This window comes from Alnus glutinosa, chromosome 9 (genome assembly GCF_958979055.1).
Source record: "Alnus glutinosa chromosome 9, dhAlnGlut1.1, whole genome shotgun sequence".
NCBI classification, from domain to species: domain Eukaryota; kingdom Viridiplantae; phylum Streptophyta; class Magnoliopsida; order Fagales; family Betulaceae; genus Alnus; species Alnus glutinosa.
In genome coordinates this window covers 21150379-21167876 of record NC_084894.1, presented here as the reverse complement: position 1 = coordinate 21167876, position 17498 = coordinate 21150379, and positions in this window count along the sequence as shown.

Sequence of the window (17498 nt, the reverse complement as noted above, 5' to 3'; positions counted from 1 at the left end):
AAACACCTGAATAGAAACGAACAATTTGTTCATGATGGTTGGAATGGACTTGTTGTTTGAGAATACCACTGTATTCAATGTCGGAGGCATCAGTCTCAACAATCTTAAAAGAATCAATAGTTGGAATGCCAAGACAAGGTAATGTCTGGACATGAAGCTTAACTTCTTTTACAATGGAAGTATGAGTACTTGTCCATGGGGGGGGGGGGGGGTTTGCTTGAAGTCTATCAAATAATGGCTTACACTTCTTCCGAAGATTTTGATAAAAATCAGCAACATAATTGAGAGATCCAAGGAACCGCTAAAGTTGGGTTTTTTCAAGGATTTCATCAGGAAACTTATCAGCAAATTGAATGACTCGGCTGATTGGGCTTATTTTCGATTGATGGATATTGTATCCAAGAAATCTGATGTTGGTTTGGAACAACTTGATCTTAGTAGCAGAGACTACTAAGCAATTTATCTTGATAACTTCTAGAAACGAATTCAAGTGTTTCCAGTGTTCTTCAATGGACTTAGAGAAGATTAGAACATCATCTATGTAAACTATGGAGTACTTGCTTAGGGGGCTTAGAATATCATTCATGATATTTTGAAACTCACTAGGGGCATTCTTAAGACCAAAGGGCATTACGTTCCATTTGTATTGTCCAAAGGGCGTGACAAAAGCAGTCTTATACTTATTTTTCTTATGGATTTGGATTTGCAAAAATCCACTCTTCATGTCAAACATAGAAAAGATCACAGATCCACTTAACCTATTAATGAGGTCTCTTTTATTTGGAATTGGATATCTGATCCATTCCAAGACTTTGTTAAGAGGCTTGTAGTTGATAACTAACCTTGGGGCTCCTCTTTCTAGCTCAGCATTTTTCTGAACATAAAAGGCAGAACATGACCAAGGGGACTTACTTTTACAGATTATGCCTTTCCAAAGTAAATCTTCTATTTCATTCCGGCAAAATTCCATGACTTCTGGACTCATTTGGATGGGTCTAGCTTTAGTGGTAATTTTTCTTTCATCAAAATCTTTGATATAAGGAAGACTTACCGTGTGTTTTTACCTATGCCAAAAGGCGGTAGGAAGATCAGAACATACCTCACTTTTGACCCTATCTTCAAAGAGTTGAATTCTTTGTTGAATGGATTTTTGACTTAATTGTTCCTAAATTCTTTTGACCTTAATTTCTTCTTGTAAAAACTCAATCTATTGAGTCTTTGACTTAATTAAGCTAACAGACTTAGATATAGAGTTGCTTTTGAAGGCATTCAAATGACTTTTTTCTGGTTTTGCTAGAAATTTAAACTTAACATTTTCATCCATAGGGTAGGTAATTAAACCATCATGGTCCGTTGTAAAAGGATACAATAGAGTGATGAAAGGCAAACCTAATATGACTTTGTCAGTCATATTCTTAACCAAGACAAATGTTGTCTTAAAGCAAACATTGTCTTGACATATATGGGCTTTGTTTATTTCGAAAGTAATTTGCATCTTGCTGCCATTGGTAGAACGCAAAGTTTCTTTTGACTTACTGTAATACTTCGTAGGAACTAGTCCTTCTTGTATACAGTTAAGATCTGCACCTGTATCGATCAATACAACCACAGACAACTCAAAATCTTGAATCTTAATATTAACCTTTGAATACCATTTTTTAATATGGATTCGGTTAATAAGACTTAGACAATTTTTTTTCAAGTTGTGGGGTGTCTTCAGGCTTAGGCTCAGGTTCGGCTTCACTATCACTTTGACTGCTAGCGGCTGACTTAAGCTTATACTCAATTTTCAAGAAGTTAACATCCTGTTTTAACTCTTGATTTTCTTCCTTAAGTATTTAATTGTGATTTGTTCCTTGGGTTTATCAAATCTTTTAAGCGTGTTGCTTAAACTTATCTCAAGACTTTTAGACTTATTTACCTCTCTTTTTGTGAGAAGTTTTCTTAACTTTTCTAAGTATTGTCTTTTTAACTCAGGATTCTCAATCCTACTTATAAGATCAAGAAGTAATTCTTCTTGCTCTTCTTCTTTGGTCAAAACTCTAATTGTCTTACAACAAGTGTCGTTACATCCAAAACTTATGTCAGGACCTGACTTAGACTTGTCACTGCTTGCAAGAGCAGTAGCTTTCATTTGAACTTATTTCAGACTCAGTCACTGGGTTCAGTATCTTTTATCTCTAATATTCTTATTAAATTTTCTTTTTCTTCGTTAGAGACTTTTAGAGACTTAATGGTTTCCTTAGCTTTGCAATCCTTTGCAAAGTGACCTGGCTTACCACACTTATAACAACTATCTTTGTTCTTAAATCTTTTAAACCTTTTCTTAGGTTTCTTCTTCTCCTTCTTATAGAAATCATTCGCTTCAAAGCTTCTTTTCTTGAATCTTTTAAACTTTTTCTTATGCTTTCTATATTCTTCATGCTTACCAGACTTCTTATGCTTCTTTGATGGTGCTATCGAAGGTAGACCATACTGCTCACAGAAATTACTCATTTCATACTTAGCCTTTTTCTTATCCTTATTGGCTTGGTTCGATATTTTCATATCGATACACATCTTAAGACCTTCTTTTTGGATAGCACTTATGATATTCCCGTAAGTAATATTATCATATTCTATCACATTGTTTTCATTAACTAAGACTTCTTTAATCTTATGGGCAAAGAGGTGAGGCAAACCGTTTATGAATTTTTCTTTCCAAAACGGTTGGTTGCTATCATCTCTTAGCATGACTCTAGAAAGGAATACATCTTTGTACCATCTAAAGTCGCTTAGGGTTGGACATCTAAGGTTACTTAGTTGGTCATGGACCCTAGACGCAAGGTGGCTTGGTGTGCCAATAAAATGTTCTACAATTGTGTAGAACAGGGTATTAACAGCATCAGAATCTCCTAATCCAACTTTCTCATTGAATATAGGGATTCCTTCTTCATTGGTCTCAATAGCACTTCTTATGCTGGCTCTTGACTCTTCGATGAGATGCTTTTCCCATCAGGACTGCAGGGTTCCTGTGAAACCTGCCACCAAGAGGTCAACAACCTCTGGTTGGCTCAAGTTATGGTTCATAACATAACTGCTAGAAACCATGGTCATATGGGTTAACTTATCCAGAATTTGCTGTTCTGCTAAACCATCGATGTTCCACTCTTATAATTTATCGGCAGAGACTGTAAATTGACTTTGAAAACTTCTTTCCTCAAATTGGATATCCGGAGGGGTAGGCTTAGGATACCAATTCTTGGTAAGACTTGTTGGGGAAAACCTAGGGTTTTTTATTCTATTTAGCTCTAAAGCTGAAAGGGTTTTTTCAACTTTTCTGATGTTTTCATCAGATTCGGATTCCGAAGAGGATTCTGTCTCAGATGAATTCTCAGACGACTCAGGGATCTTAGCCACAGACACAGTGTTGGAACTACTGGGCTGTTCTTGTTTGGTCTTAACTAAATCCTTAAGCATTTCCTCAATTTTCTCAATGGAGGACTTATTCTTGTTAACCTTTAAACTAGTTCCCGATTTTAGTTCTGGAAACTTGATTATGGGTTTCTCTTGCTTAAAAGGCTTATGTTTCTCTTTTGGAAGAGGCTTATTATCGATCTTTTCTTCAATTTTATCCAGCTGGTTCCCTATGGTGTTTAGGTACTGGTTGGTGTAATTGGCTTGCTCAATGATTTTCTTAACATCTGTGTTTTCAGATGCAACCTTAAAGGGTGAGGCTTTAACCGTAGTGGTTCGATAAGTTTGACTTCTCTAGAGTCCAAACTCGCCTCCATCATGAGTACCCGCTCAAGAAAGAAGCCCCTCAGTTAAAACATCCTATAATGGCTCAATCACAGTAGCCACCAGAACCTATCACTGAGCAAGCTCCTAAGTCTGAGTCGCCCACTTCCTCCAAAGGAAAAAAGGCCTGCTAAAAAGGATTTCAAGGCATTTGCCCTTGCCCTTGCTGAGCAATTTTATGAGGAAAATGAAGTAAATTCAGATGAAGAATCTACTGCAGATAGGGGTGTTCAAACGGAGCGGTTATAACCGCTTTAAAACCGCTAACCGCTTAAAACCGCTAACCGCTTTTAAAAGCGGTTATAGGGTTTTAAAAGCGGTTAACCGCTTTTATATATATATATATATTAAAAAAAAAAAAAAAAAACTGACCTGAGAGCCTAGAGGGGCGTCGTTTTGGGCATTGCTCAATGCCCAAAACGACACCGTTTTGATAATATATATAAACCATCTCAAATCTTTTAGATTTCCCAATTCCCATTTCATTTTTGTAGCCGACGCCCTCTCGTCTCTGCCCATCTCGTCTCCGCCGCCGCTCGTCTCCGCCGCCACTACACTGTAAGTTTCTCTAGTTTTTTTTTTTTTTTTTTTTTTTTCCTGAGTGATTTCTTAATTATTTATTTGAAGAGCAAGCTTGATTCTTCGCTTTTGTCTGTTATGCTTTATTCCTTTTTTTTTTTTGGGTGCATATTTGTGGATTGCCAATATTTTCTCTTTAGATCTGTTTTTCTCTCAATTTTGGTAGATAGTCCTTTTTCCTTTTGTAGTGAATATATTCGTAGATTTAATTTAATGATAAAAATAAAAAAAAAAAAATTAAAAAAAAAAATGTATATAGATATATTAGAGGTTATTGTATTCTGTATTTGTATGCTCTACTTGTACAGTGATTAAATACTAGTGAATCTCTTTGCTTGGATGATCATATCTGTAACTCTGTAAGATCTGAAGCGTTTTCTATCTATATTTCTCTGTTTGTATTAAGTTTCAGATTTCTTATGTTATGAAGGCACATATACAGAATTCACTTAGTCCTTACTTGTTTGATTTGTTATTTATTCTCTCCAAAGTTAAATTGAGAAGCTGGGAATCTTAGTTTCCTTTTCCTTGGTTGATTGGCAATTTTTTCTCTTCAGATTTGATCCTCATGTTATAGTAGATCTTGCAAAATTTAAAATATTCAGCGCTATCAAGCTTGATTTTGTTGCTTCTGTTGATCTTCGTTACACCCATCTATTTAAGAAGTTTTGTTTTCTCATATATCTCTTCGGCCTCAGTGCAGCCCATTTCTATTCTGATGCGTGGTTCTTACCACAGATAGAAACATGGGCTGCTTAAGGTGGAGCAGATCCACATCTAGCATACTGATACTTTCATTTTCATGGAATTTTCTCCAAACTGAACTTAGTGACGTATGGTTAAAGCTTAAGACTAAAATAATATTATTTTAAAGACTTGCGGACTGGGTTGAGCTGGTGATTGACGTGTCAAACTTAACTTAATTAAACAAAGAGAATTACAAGTGCTGCTTTAAATTTAGGATAACATTTTTGCTTAGCTAAACATAAACAAACTCTCTCTTTCTTTTAGTATTTATTTGAAATAATATTTAAATCATTTTTTGTTTTCTCTAACATTTTATTTGAAATAATATTTAAAAAATATTTAAGTGATATAGAAAAAGAATAAGAAAAATATATTGTGGAGTTTATTTGAATAGGAAACAAAAATAGTTTAATTTCATAAATTTTGTTCCAAACATACTCCATTGGTTAAAGCTTTTTGTTTTTTCAAAACAAAAATATTAACAAACATAAAACACTTATATGCTGCAAAATTTCGTTATGTTTGATTACTAAGTATTTGGTGCTTAATTATATGTATTTCTACGGCCCAAATTTAGCTATGCTGCAAAATTTTATATGCTGCAAAATTCAGTGGAAAACAAAAGCCCTTAGGTTTAACTTGTAAGCACTAGCTATGTTATCTAAAAGCATGGAGTAGTTGCTAAAAAAGAAAAAATTATTTGTATATAAATGTGTACATTTGAAATTGAATTTGTAGTTTTTATATTCAAATATACACATTACAGTAATCTCTTTAGTTTCCTCTTATTGTGCATAAGAATTGTTACTTGTATTTAAATGTATATTTGAATTAAAGTGGCAGATGGAGGATGCTAATAGTAATAGTGGTGCAATTGATACTTCTTCGACTCCCGCGGGTAGCCCTGCCCCTGTTCTTATGGATGAGGATAGTCCTGGAACACCTTCCTCCATAAATACTCAGAACCCCTCACAATCCAAGAAACGACATGTTAATCAATCTCTTGCATGGGAGCACTTTAAAAGGGTGGAACCAATTGATAAGGAGAACCCTAAAGCTTGTTGCAATCATTGCAAGAGATTGATAGGGTGTCACCATAAAAGATAAGGCACTTCAGCTATGATGACCCACCTTACCTATAACTGTTCAAACTCCCCACTTAGAAAACCAAAAATTGCCAAAGATCAAACTTTGTTGCAGATGTCAGTTAAGAAGGCGGTAGAAGGCACCCAACTAGGATATATAAAGTATGATCCGGACCGTGTAAGGCGTTTGCTTGTTCAGTATCTCATCTTATGTGAGTTGCCTTTTAGTCATGTGGAGAGTGAAGGGTTTAGATTATTTGTGAATGGATTGGAACCTAGGTTCAATTTGCCTAGTCGTGTTACTATACAAAGAGATTGTTTGAAATTATATAAGGAAGAGAAGGTTCATTTGAAGGCTTTGATGAGCAGTCAAAGGGTTTGTCTCACTACTGAGACATGGACATCCATACAAAACTTGAATTACATGTGTGTTACCGCTCATTTTATAGATTGTAATTGGGTGTTGCATAAGAAAATCGTGAAGTTTTGCCTAGTTCCCAATCATAAGGGTGAGACTATTGGAAGAGTGTTGGATAATACAATGCAAGAATGGGGGATTCATAGTATCTTCACAATTACAGTTGATAATGCCTCATCTAATGATGTAGGTATTGATTATGTGAGAAGGAGGATAAAGGAAAAAAATTCAACTATTTTAGGGGGTGAGTTTCTTCACATGCGGTGTGCTGCTCATATTTTGAATCTTGTAGTAAATGATGGTTTGAAAGAGTTAGAGGACTCTATTTGTAATGTTAGAAATGCAGTGAGATTTGTAAGGTCTTCACTGGCGAGGATGGCAAAGTTTAAAAGATGTATAGAACAACTAGATATTCAAAGTAAGAAAGTGGTGTGTCTAGATATTCCTACTAGATGGAATTCAACATACTTAATGCTAAGCATTGCTGAAAAGTACCAAAGAGCATTTGAAGTATTGGGGGAGGAGGATAGTCAGTTAGTTGTTCCTACATATATTGATTGGGAAAATGCTAGGGCATTTGTGAAGTATTTGAAAACTTTTTATGATGCCACAGTGATAATTTCTGGTTCAAATTATGTCACTGTCAGTTTATTTTTCATGCAGCTTTGTATTATTCAAGATGCCTTGAATGATGGGTGTCTTAGTTCTGATCACATCATGAGTATCGTGGCTGTCAGTATGAGAAGTACTGGGGGAGTATGGATAAGATGAACTTGATGTTATATATTGCTTTTTTCCTTGACCCGCGCTACAAGATGAAGATTTTGGTGTGGTGGTTGAAAAGGTGCAATGGGCCAATATGGGCGGATAAAATAGAGAAAAGGGTGAGAGAGCTTTTGGATCGTTTGATTGAGCAATATAGTAAGTTTCAGGGGATTGCGGTGTCTCAATTTAATGCGACTTCAAGAAGTGCAAATAATACTAACTTGAATGTTGATGATGATTATACAGAAAGTGCAGTGGATAAAATTCATAATCTCATCTCCCAACACCTTGAGGAAGAGAATGATTTTGAATGTAAGTCGGAGGTGGATAGGTATTTGTTGGATGGGTGTGAAGCAGCAATAAAGGACTTTGATGTTTTAGGTTGGTGGAAGATTAATGCACCTAAATATCCTATCATTGCAGCAATAGCCCGTGATGTATTGGCTATGCCAATTTCCACTGTTGCCTCTGAGTCCGCCTTTAGCACTGGGGGACGTATATTGGATCCCTTTAGGAGTTCATTGTCTCCACTTACCGTTGAGGCGTTGGTTTGCACACAAAATTGGATAAGGAATACTCCAATTGACATTCGGGAGTTGGAGGAATTTGTGGAAAGCTTTGAAAAAGAAGGTAAATGTTGTAAATTAGTTGTAACTTTTCATTTGTACAATTATTATTTTTGAAACTTACTTAGTTACTTTTCAATTAACTAAAGCTTCTTCTTTTGTAGATGGCGCTTAATCAAGGAACGAAGCATCCTTGGACTTGATCTAATATCTAGAAGGATGTTAGTATCAAATCAAAGGGTTATTGATTAATTTGATTGTAATGTTTTGATTTTAGTTATTTGAAATTTTTTATGTCGGCTTGTATTGACCTCTAGAGCTATTTTTGTTTGTTACTTTGTATATCTTTGATTGCAGGGAGTTCACCCTTGTGATAAGAGGAGGGAGGAGGAATATATTGTGGACGTAGATGACCATCAGTGACGGTGACTATGTGGATTTGTAATTTTTGAATTTTGGATTTGTAATGTCTTGGAGTATTTGGTTATTTGGATTTGTTTGGTTTGGAATTTGGAGTATATGCCTATGTGGTTATTTTGGATTTGTAATGTCTTGGAGTATTTGTTTATTTGGATTTGTTTGGTTTTAGAATTTGGAGTATGTGCCTATGTGGTTATTTTGGCTTTGTAATGTCTTTGAGTATTTGTTTTGTTTATTTGGATTTGTTTGGTTTTAGAATTTAGAGTATGTGCCTATGTGGTTATTTGGATTTGTAATTTTTTGCTTTTGAATTTGGTTATTTTGGATTTGTAATGTCTTTGAGTATTTGATTATTTGGATTTGTTTGGTTTTGGAAATTGGAGTATGTGGATTTGTTTGGTTTTGGAATTTAGAATATGTTTGGATTAGTAATTTTTTGGTTTTGAATTTGGTTATTTGGATTTGAAAAATTAGATTTGAATTTCGTTATGTTTGTGTTTTGGATTTGTATTTTTGTATTTAGATTTGTTAATTTTGTAACAAAGGACAAAAGGCTAAAAAAGTATTAAATTTTTTTCTTGAAAAAATTAAAATCTGTACAAAAAATGGCCCAAAACAGGTGTAAACCTGGCCCAAAACTGGTGTAAAAATAGCCCAAAACCGATTTTAACCAGGCCCAAAACCGGTCTAAACCCAGTCCAAAACCGGAATTCAAAAGCGGTTTCAAACCGCCGGTTATAACCGCTAACCGGCGGTTATAAAAATAACCGCCTTCGCCTAGGCGGTTAGCGGTTGCGGTTGGTAAAATAAAAATAACCGCTAGGCGGTTAGCGGTTTTAGCCAATAACCGCCTTATAACCGCTTGTACAACCCTAACTGCAGAGTCTTCAGTCCCCAGAAGCCAGTTCGACCTTTTCCAAGATGCTCAGGACCCCTTTGATGGGTATGACCTAAGTTGTGACTACTAAGCTTTTGTCCCCGTCGGCACAAGAAGACAACTAAGTCATCATTTTCTGTCGACCACCTGACAGAGTACTATTCATGAATAGTAACTTTTTTACTATTCACCAAAAGTTTTACCCTACTTTCGGTGCGAATTACCTAAAGTAAAAGCAAAAGAATCTACTTTCGGTTCACGCCTGTCAGCACTAAGTTCTCTGGAGTCCTGTGATTCCAGCACAGAAGCCTTCCCCTAAGTCTATTTAAGACCGAAGAGTCTGAAGTGGAAGACAGAGTTCATTCGAGTGACAACTATAGAGACCCCTCTAAAAAAGTTTTGTAACCCAAAACACTTGTAATTCCTCTCTGCAAACACTTGTAATGCCTCATCAAGTCTTATGTAAACTTGTAATTCTCAGAGTCCCTCTGGCCTAAGTTCATTTGTAAGTTTTCAAGTTTATGTTTAATTAAGCATTACTTTATTTTAAAAGTTTTCATGATCTTTGAATATTCTGTTATTTTATATTCAGATTTTGATCTTGAAGTACGTATGCTTATTACTATGTTTTTATATGCTGACCATTTCTCTGTTCACTCCACTCTCACCACAACTTATTTCTAGTCTTCTTTAAGCCATACTCTGCTTCCGCCCCCTTTTGGTATCAGAGCCAAGTTGAGTTATTCCTGTTAAGTCTGTACATCCGCCCAAGTGGCTGGTTATTCTTTTTGAACTGCTATTGTTTCAGTCTGTTTTTTGCATCAATCTCTGTAAAGATTCTAGGACTATTAGGAAGATGACACTGCCGTCAACGTGCCGTCAGCGCAGCTGAGAGCCGAGGTTTTATATATATATATATGCATAATATATGCATGCATGTAAACGGTTTATAAACTATATACATTCATAATGACTTATATATACCCTAACCTTTAGATTTATGGCTATATATAGTAAATGCACTTATTGTTAGGGTTCCGTACTATATATAAATAATATACTTATGGTTTAGTCCCTTATATAGTATATACACTTAGGGTTAGGGTTAGCGGCTATATATAGTATATACATATATGGTTAGGTTTTAGGGCTATATGCTATATGTAAATAGTATATGTTGTTGTTTTAAAATAGTACTCGCAAGTGCACGAATCGTTATGCAATATAGCGTATTGCAAGTGCGAGGTCGATCCCACAGGGAATTGTGTTGCGAAAATTAATCTCTATTCAAACTAATCCTATTTTAACCTAGTTCCAAATTTAGGGGTTTTTTATAAAAGAAAACATAAACAAAAATAATGAAAATAAAGGGGTCTAGGGTTTTGGAATCCACACTCACCAAATCACAAAAACCTAATCTCATGCTCATCACACATATTTTGAGGTTGTCACATACAAATCTTAGATATGCTCTACATTGCTTCAAAAATCATTTGAATCATTCAATGAATCCGTTCATTGCACAAATCACAAAAGATATTAGGATTTAACCAAATCATCAAATGTATTAGTCGAACGAAACACAATGAATATCCAATGTTTTGATAGATGAAAAACCAAGCAATCGATTTAATGAAACTTATTCCACATCATCACTTGTATCCGGAAACCACAAGAGATATCAAAACATCATCTCAGAAAAATCGAAGTAGAACAATGAGAAATCAAACCCATAAACTCAAATAGCATGAACAAGCATGAAACTCAGTTTCTCTTCAATGGTGAGGTTTCATCCTCAACCCTAAACGAAAATATTAGCTACACATGATAAAATAACTACAACTTAAAACATTAAATTAAAAGCATAAAAATCAAAGAGTTACAAAAGGAAAGAAATAAGCTACAAGAAGAAGAGAAGCAAGAAGGAGAGAAGAAGTTATGTACAAAGAGGCTCACGCCTCTACTCCCCCCTCAACCACTCTTTCTTCCACATATATATATATGCTGGCCGAATGGGTAGAGAGAGTGGAGGTAGAGATGCGGTTTTAGTGGAAGGAAGATGGCCGAAAGGTGGAAATGATGTTGTCACATTTGAGTGGAGAGATTCACGTGCTGCACATTTTGGAAAGAGTCAAGTCTCTTTATTTTGCTGCCAGCTCAAGAGAATTAATGTCTCCTTTGTCTTTTATCTTTTCCACCTTGTGTCTCACGAGAATGGTGTGGTTTGGTGCTTCCAGACTTTGTTGAGTGGAAAGAGAGATGCTTTATTGCATGTGCTGCCGAAAAGGAGGGAAGACTTGATTGCATGTGGTGGCCGAAAAGGAAGACTTGATTGCATGTGGTGGCCTGCTTTGCTTTATTACTTTTCTTCTTTTTCTTCTCCTCTTTTCATTCACGGATTTGCCTTCTTTTCTTTCACAAAGTCCATGAGTATTATTGCTAGGTGTTGCAAAGTCTTGATGGTGAGGTCACATGTCTCTCTTTTGTCTTTTATATATATATATATATACATATTTTTTTTCCTTTTTATCACTTCATCTACGATTGGCCCCACTTGTCCAATTTATTTGCACTTCTACCAAAATATCATATTTTTTTATCAATCACCTGCAAAAAATACTAAAACACCAAAACTAACAAAAAATATTAAAAATAACAAAATTAAAGGTCTAGCTTATGTAAATTAAGTGGTCTAAATATACACTTTTTGGCACTCATCAGTATACTTAAGGTTTACGTGTTGAGTTCCTTATATATGGTATACTTATAAGTAAATCCTAACCCTAATTAGGGTTAGCGTTTACATTTATGGACGTACTGTAAATAGTATACTAATTTGCATATTGTTCTATATGCATATGCATACTATATACAAAATTAAACCTAATTTGGTGCTATATATATATACACACACATTAATTTATAGTATATATATATATAACACCAAATTAAGGTTTGGTTTTGTACACTATCTATGTTTTAAAAATATATATATATATATATATATATATATATATATATATATATACATAACAAAGTTAAAAAACCTATAATTAATACTATATATATATATATATATATATATATATGCATACATGTAAACGGTTTAGAAACTATATACATTCATAATGACTTGTATATACCCTAACCTTAGGGTTTATGGCTATATATAGTAAATGCACTTATTTTAGGGTTCCGTACTATATATAAATAGTATACTTATGGTTTAGTCCCTTATATAGTACATACATTTAGGGTTAGGGTTTATGGCTATATATAGTATATACACTTAGGGTTAGGGTTAGGGTTAGCGGCTATATATAGTATATATACATATGGTTAGGTTTTAGGGTTATATACTATATGTAAATAGTATACTTAAGGTTTATGTGTTGAGTTCCTTATATATGGTATACTTATAAGTAAACCCTAACCCTAATTAGGGTTAGCGTTTACATTTATGGACGTATTGTAAATAGTATACTAATTTGCATATTGTACTATATGCATATGCATACTATATACAAAACTAAACCTAATTTGATGCTATATATATATACACACATTAATTTATAGTATATATATATATATATATATATATATATATATATATATATATATATATATATATATATATATATATATATATTAAGGTTTGGTTTTGTACACCATCTATGTTTAAAAAAAATATATATACATAACAAAAAGGGGGCGGAAGCAGAGTATACTTAGAAATAGAGAGTGGTGTAAGTGGAATGGACAGAGAAGTGGTGAGCATAGATGAACATGGTGGTGTGCATACGTAATTCAAATTCAAAATCAGAGTATAAAATAACAGAATACTCGAAGATCATGAATAAACTTCAAAGTAATGCTTAGATTCAAAATAACTTAAATGAAAACTTACAAATGAACTTAGGCCAAAGAAACTCTGACGATTACAAGTTTAGACTTAGAAACACTGGAATAAAACATTACAAGTGTTTTGGTTTATGAGAGACAAGGTTGGATTACAAGTGTTTTGGCTTAACACTGCGTAACCAACTCTACCTTCAACTTCAGACTTCTGCTTCTTAAATAGGCTTGAAGGGGAGACTTGATTGCTGGAATCATGGGATGCCAGCAGACTTAGTGCTGTCAGGCGTGCACCGAAAGTAGCTAAAAGCAGATTCCTTCTGCTTTTACTTTAGGTAAACCGCACCGAAAGCAAGGTGAAACTTTGGTGAATAGTGAAAAAGTCACTATTCATGAATAGTACCTTGTCGGGTGGCCGACAAACCATAGTTCACTTTTGTCTTTTTGTGCCGACGGAAGTAGGCACTGCTTAGTCATCGACGTAGTCATAGTAATCTGGTGATATTGGCTCCCAAGCTTCTTCAAATTCTTCAAAATCACAATCATTATGACTCCATTCTTCACAGGTGGTGCAGTAGTCAAGATGCCATGTTCCATCAAATCCTGAGAGCATATTATGATCTATTAGGTCTTTTGGGTCCATATCTGTTTTACTCCACCATCTTCCATTACTGTAGCGATAATTACTTATCTTGAGGAGTTGTCCCCATACTCCTAAAACAGACATGTCTTCGCCAAAAATAATTATCCTATTATATTTTGCTAGAACTGGTCTATTTGATAACTCTTGAACATCATTGATCATGAAACCTTTCTTTATTTCTCTCCAAAGATTCATGATACTTAGAGGATCATCAAGCTTCAAAGGGATTCTTCCCATTCTTAACTCAGCGGAATAATCATTAGCTGAAGGGTTAATGAGAATGCAATGCTTGGCAGGTTTAACTTCCATGAAGTTATTTGGATCAAATTCCGGAACTGTGCTCCAGATTCTCAAGATAATAGGGCTGTTGATGCTCAGCTTCCTCCTTAATTGCTTCTCTTGGATGCTCTTAACAGTATTACAAACTATCAAAGGGAAGTCACGTAATTCTTCTAAATACTTAACTGGGTAATAAGAAAGAAATCCTTCTTCAAAGAGCTGTGCTGCTAATTCAGGACATCCAATCTCGTAATGATCCCAGTCACCATTCCATAGTTGTCTTGAGAGACCATATTCTTTCTCAGGGATATAGATTAATCCTGGGAACTCACAGTGGGGCTCGAAAACTCGAAGAGTTTTTGCTCCAAAAACTTTTTTGTACTCAAAATTTTTGCCATTAGTAATTATCGTTTCTAAGTGAGGTCCATTTTTGTCTTGAGGAAATTCCCCACTGTATTTATGATATTATCGTTTTTGAGCAATGTACTTAATTTGTCTATTTATAAGATGCGTTTGATTCCATATATATATGTTCAGATCTCGTGATCCAAGTCATCACGTGTTACTTGGATGGTACTGTTAAGATCGGCCGACTTTCCAGTCTGCCTTAGACCAAAATGAGTCTTTTATTTGGAATTGGATATCTGATCCATTCCAAGACTTTGTTGAGGGGCTTATAGTTGATAACTAACCTTGGGGCTCCTCTTTCTAGCTCAGCATTTTTCTGAACATAAAAGGCAGAACAAGACCAAGGGGACTTACTTTTACGGATTATGCCTTTCCAAAGTAGATCTTCTATTTCATTCCGGCAAAATTCCATGACTTCTTGACTCATTTGGATGGGTCTAGCCTTAGTGGTGATTTTTCTTTCGTCAAAATCTTTGATATAAGGAAGACTTACCGTGTGTTTTTTCCTATGCCAAAAGGCGGTAGGAAGATCAGAACATACTTCACTTTTAACCATATCTTCAAAGAGTTGAATTCTTTGTTGAAGGGATTTTTGACTCAATTGTTCATCAATTCTTTTGACCTTAATTTCTTTCTGTAAGAACTCAATCTGTTGAGTCTTTAACTTAATCAAGCTAACAGACTTAGAAATAGAGTTGCTTTTGAAGGCATCCAAATGACTTTTTTCTGGTTTTGCTAGAAATTTAAACTTAACCTTTTCATCCATGGGGTAGGTAATTAGACCATCATGGTCCGTTGTAAAATGATACAACAGAGTGATGAAAGGCAAACCTAATATGACTTTGTCAGTCATATTCTTAACCAAGACAAATGTTGTCTTGAAGCAAACATTCTCTTGACATACATGGGCTTTGTTTATTTCGAAAGTAATTTGCATCTTGCTGTCATTGGCAGAACGCAAAGTTTCTTTTGACTTACTATAATACTTCGTAGGAACTAGTCCTTCTTGTATACAGTTTAAATCTGCACCTGTATCAATCAATACAACTACAGATAACTCAAAATCTTGTATCTTAATCCTAACCTTTGAATACCATTTTCTAATATGGATTCGGTTGATAAGACTTAGACAATTTTCTTCAAATTGTGGGGGAGCGTCTTCAGGTTCGGCTTCGCTATCACTTTGACTATTAGTGGCTGACTTAAGCTTGTGCTCTATTTTTAAGATGTTAACATCTTGTCTCAAATCTTGATTTTCTTCTTTGAGTATTCTAATTTCGAACTTAATTTGATTAACTTCAAGTTGCAAATCTTTTATTGTGATTTGTTCCTTGGGCTTATCAAATCTCTTAAGTGTATTACTTAAGCTTATCTCCTGGCTTTTAGATTTAGAAACTTCTTTCTTTGTTAAGAGTTTTCTTAACTTTTCTAAGTATTGTCTCTTTAACTCAGGATTCTCAATTTTACTTATAAGGTCAAGAAGTAATTTTTCTTGCTCTTCTTCTTTAGTTATAACACTAATTGTTTTACAACAAGTGTCATTACAACCAAGACTTATATCAGGACCTGACTTAGTACTGCTACAAGAGCAATAATTTTCACTTAAGCTTATTTCAGACTCATAATCACTTGGTTCGGTGTCTTTTATCTCTAACATTCTTATTAAATTTTCCTTTTCTTCGTTAGAGACTTTTAGCTGCTTAATGGTTTCTTTAGCTTTGCAATCCTTTGCAAAGTGACCTGACTTACCACACTTATAATAACCATCTTTATTGTTTTTAAATCTTTTAAACATTTTCTTAGGTTTACTTTTATCTTTCTTATAGAAATCATTCGGCTCAAAGCTTCTTCTCTTGAATCTTTTATACCTTTTCTTATGCTTTCTATATTCTTCATGCTTACGAGACTTCTTATGCTTCTTAGATGGTGCTACTGAAGGCAGACTTCAACAAACTCTTGGGCTTACTTTCTTTTCTTTGTAATTAATCAGCATCTAGAGTCATATGACCATTGTAGCTTTTGAACTTTAGCATTCATAAATTAATTGAGAAGAGATGTATTATTTGCATATCAAGTGATTTAAGTGTACACCAAAGTGATATACAACAATTATTACACACTGACATGGCTACGTCAATTTTTTTTTTAATAAAAAAAATATATCATTTTCTCATCCATTTTCCCTCCGTATTTAGATCCAACCTCTCCTCTCCTATGAATTAATCAAGCACAATTTCTCATCTATTTTCTCCATAAATGCTCATTTGATCTGATCTGATTCACGAAATCCTAATGATTCGTTTGGTAGTTATTCTACGAAACGATGTGTCTTGGTGTAGATCATTGTTGACTGGGAATAGTTTTTCCTTTTTTTGAATGGATCAGTGTTGACAACCAGTGTATTTTGGAGTATATTTTGGTGTAGACTTAATGTAAACGTCGAAATAACACATCCCATTAGAGCATTTGTAGTGAAGTCGTCAAACAGGCGAAATCACCAAAATCAGATGATTTTGCTCAAATTCTCGTCTGCAGCAAGCTCTCTACTCCTACAGTAGATTTGCGGTTTGTGAGAAACCCTCGTCTGATGAGACGAGGGCAAAATCGATCGTCTCTTATTATTTTGCAATTTTTTATTCCATTTTTGCAAACGAATGTCGTTGATAGCCAACCTCCATCGGTCGTCGATCTTTCATTTTTTCCGGTCATTGAGGAAAAGCCGATTTCAGTGGATCTAGAACTAGAGGAGGTCTATAGTCAGCTGATCTTTCATTTTTGCGGGTCGGCGAAGGTCAAGAAGATGTCGGCCATCTAGGAAAAGCCGGTTCCTTTGGATCTAGAAGCAGAGAAGGTCCACAGTACGTCGATCTTTCATTTTCACGATGAAAAGCTGGCAGTCGAGCTTCCACCGGTCGTCAAAGGTTGGGTTTGGTGGAAATCTGGATTCTGGAGGCGTATGTGGTTGGTTGGTTGAAAGGTTAATAAAAAGTAATATTTATTTTAAAGTAGAAAATATTTAGAGAGTTTTGTATTTATAACTTTCGAAAACTAGGTAGTTAAAATAACAAAAATATAT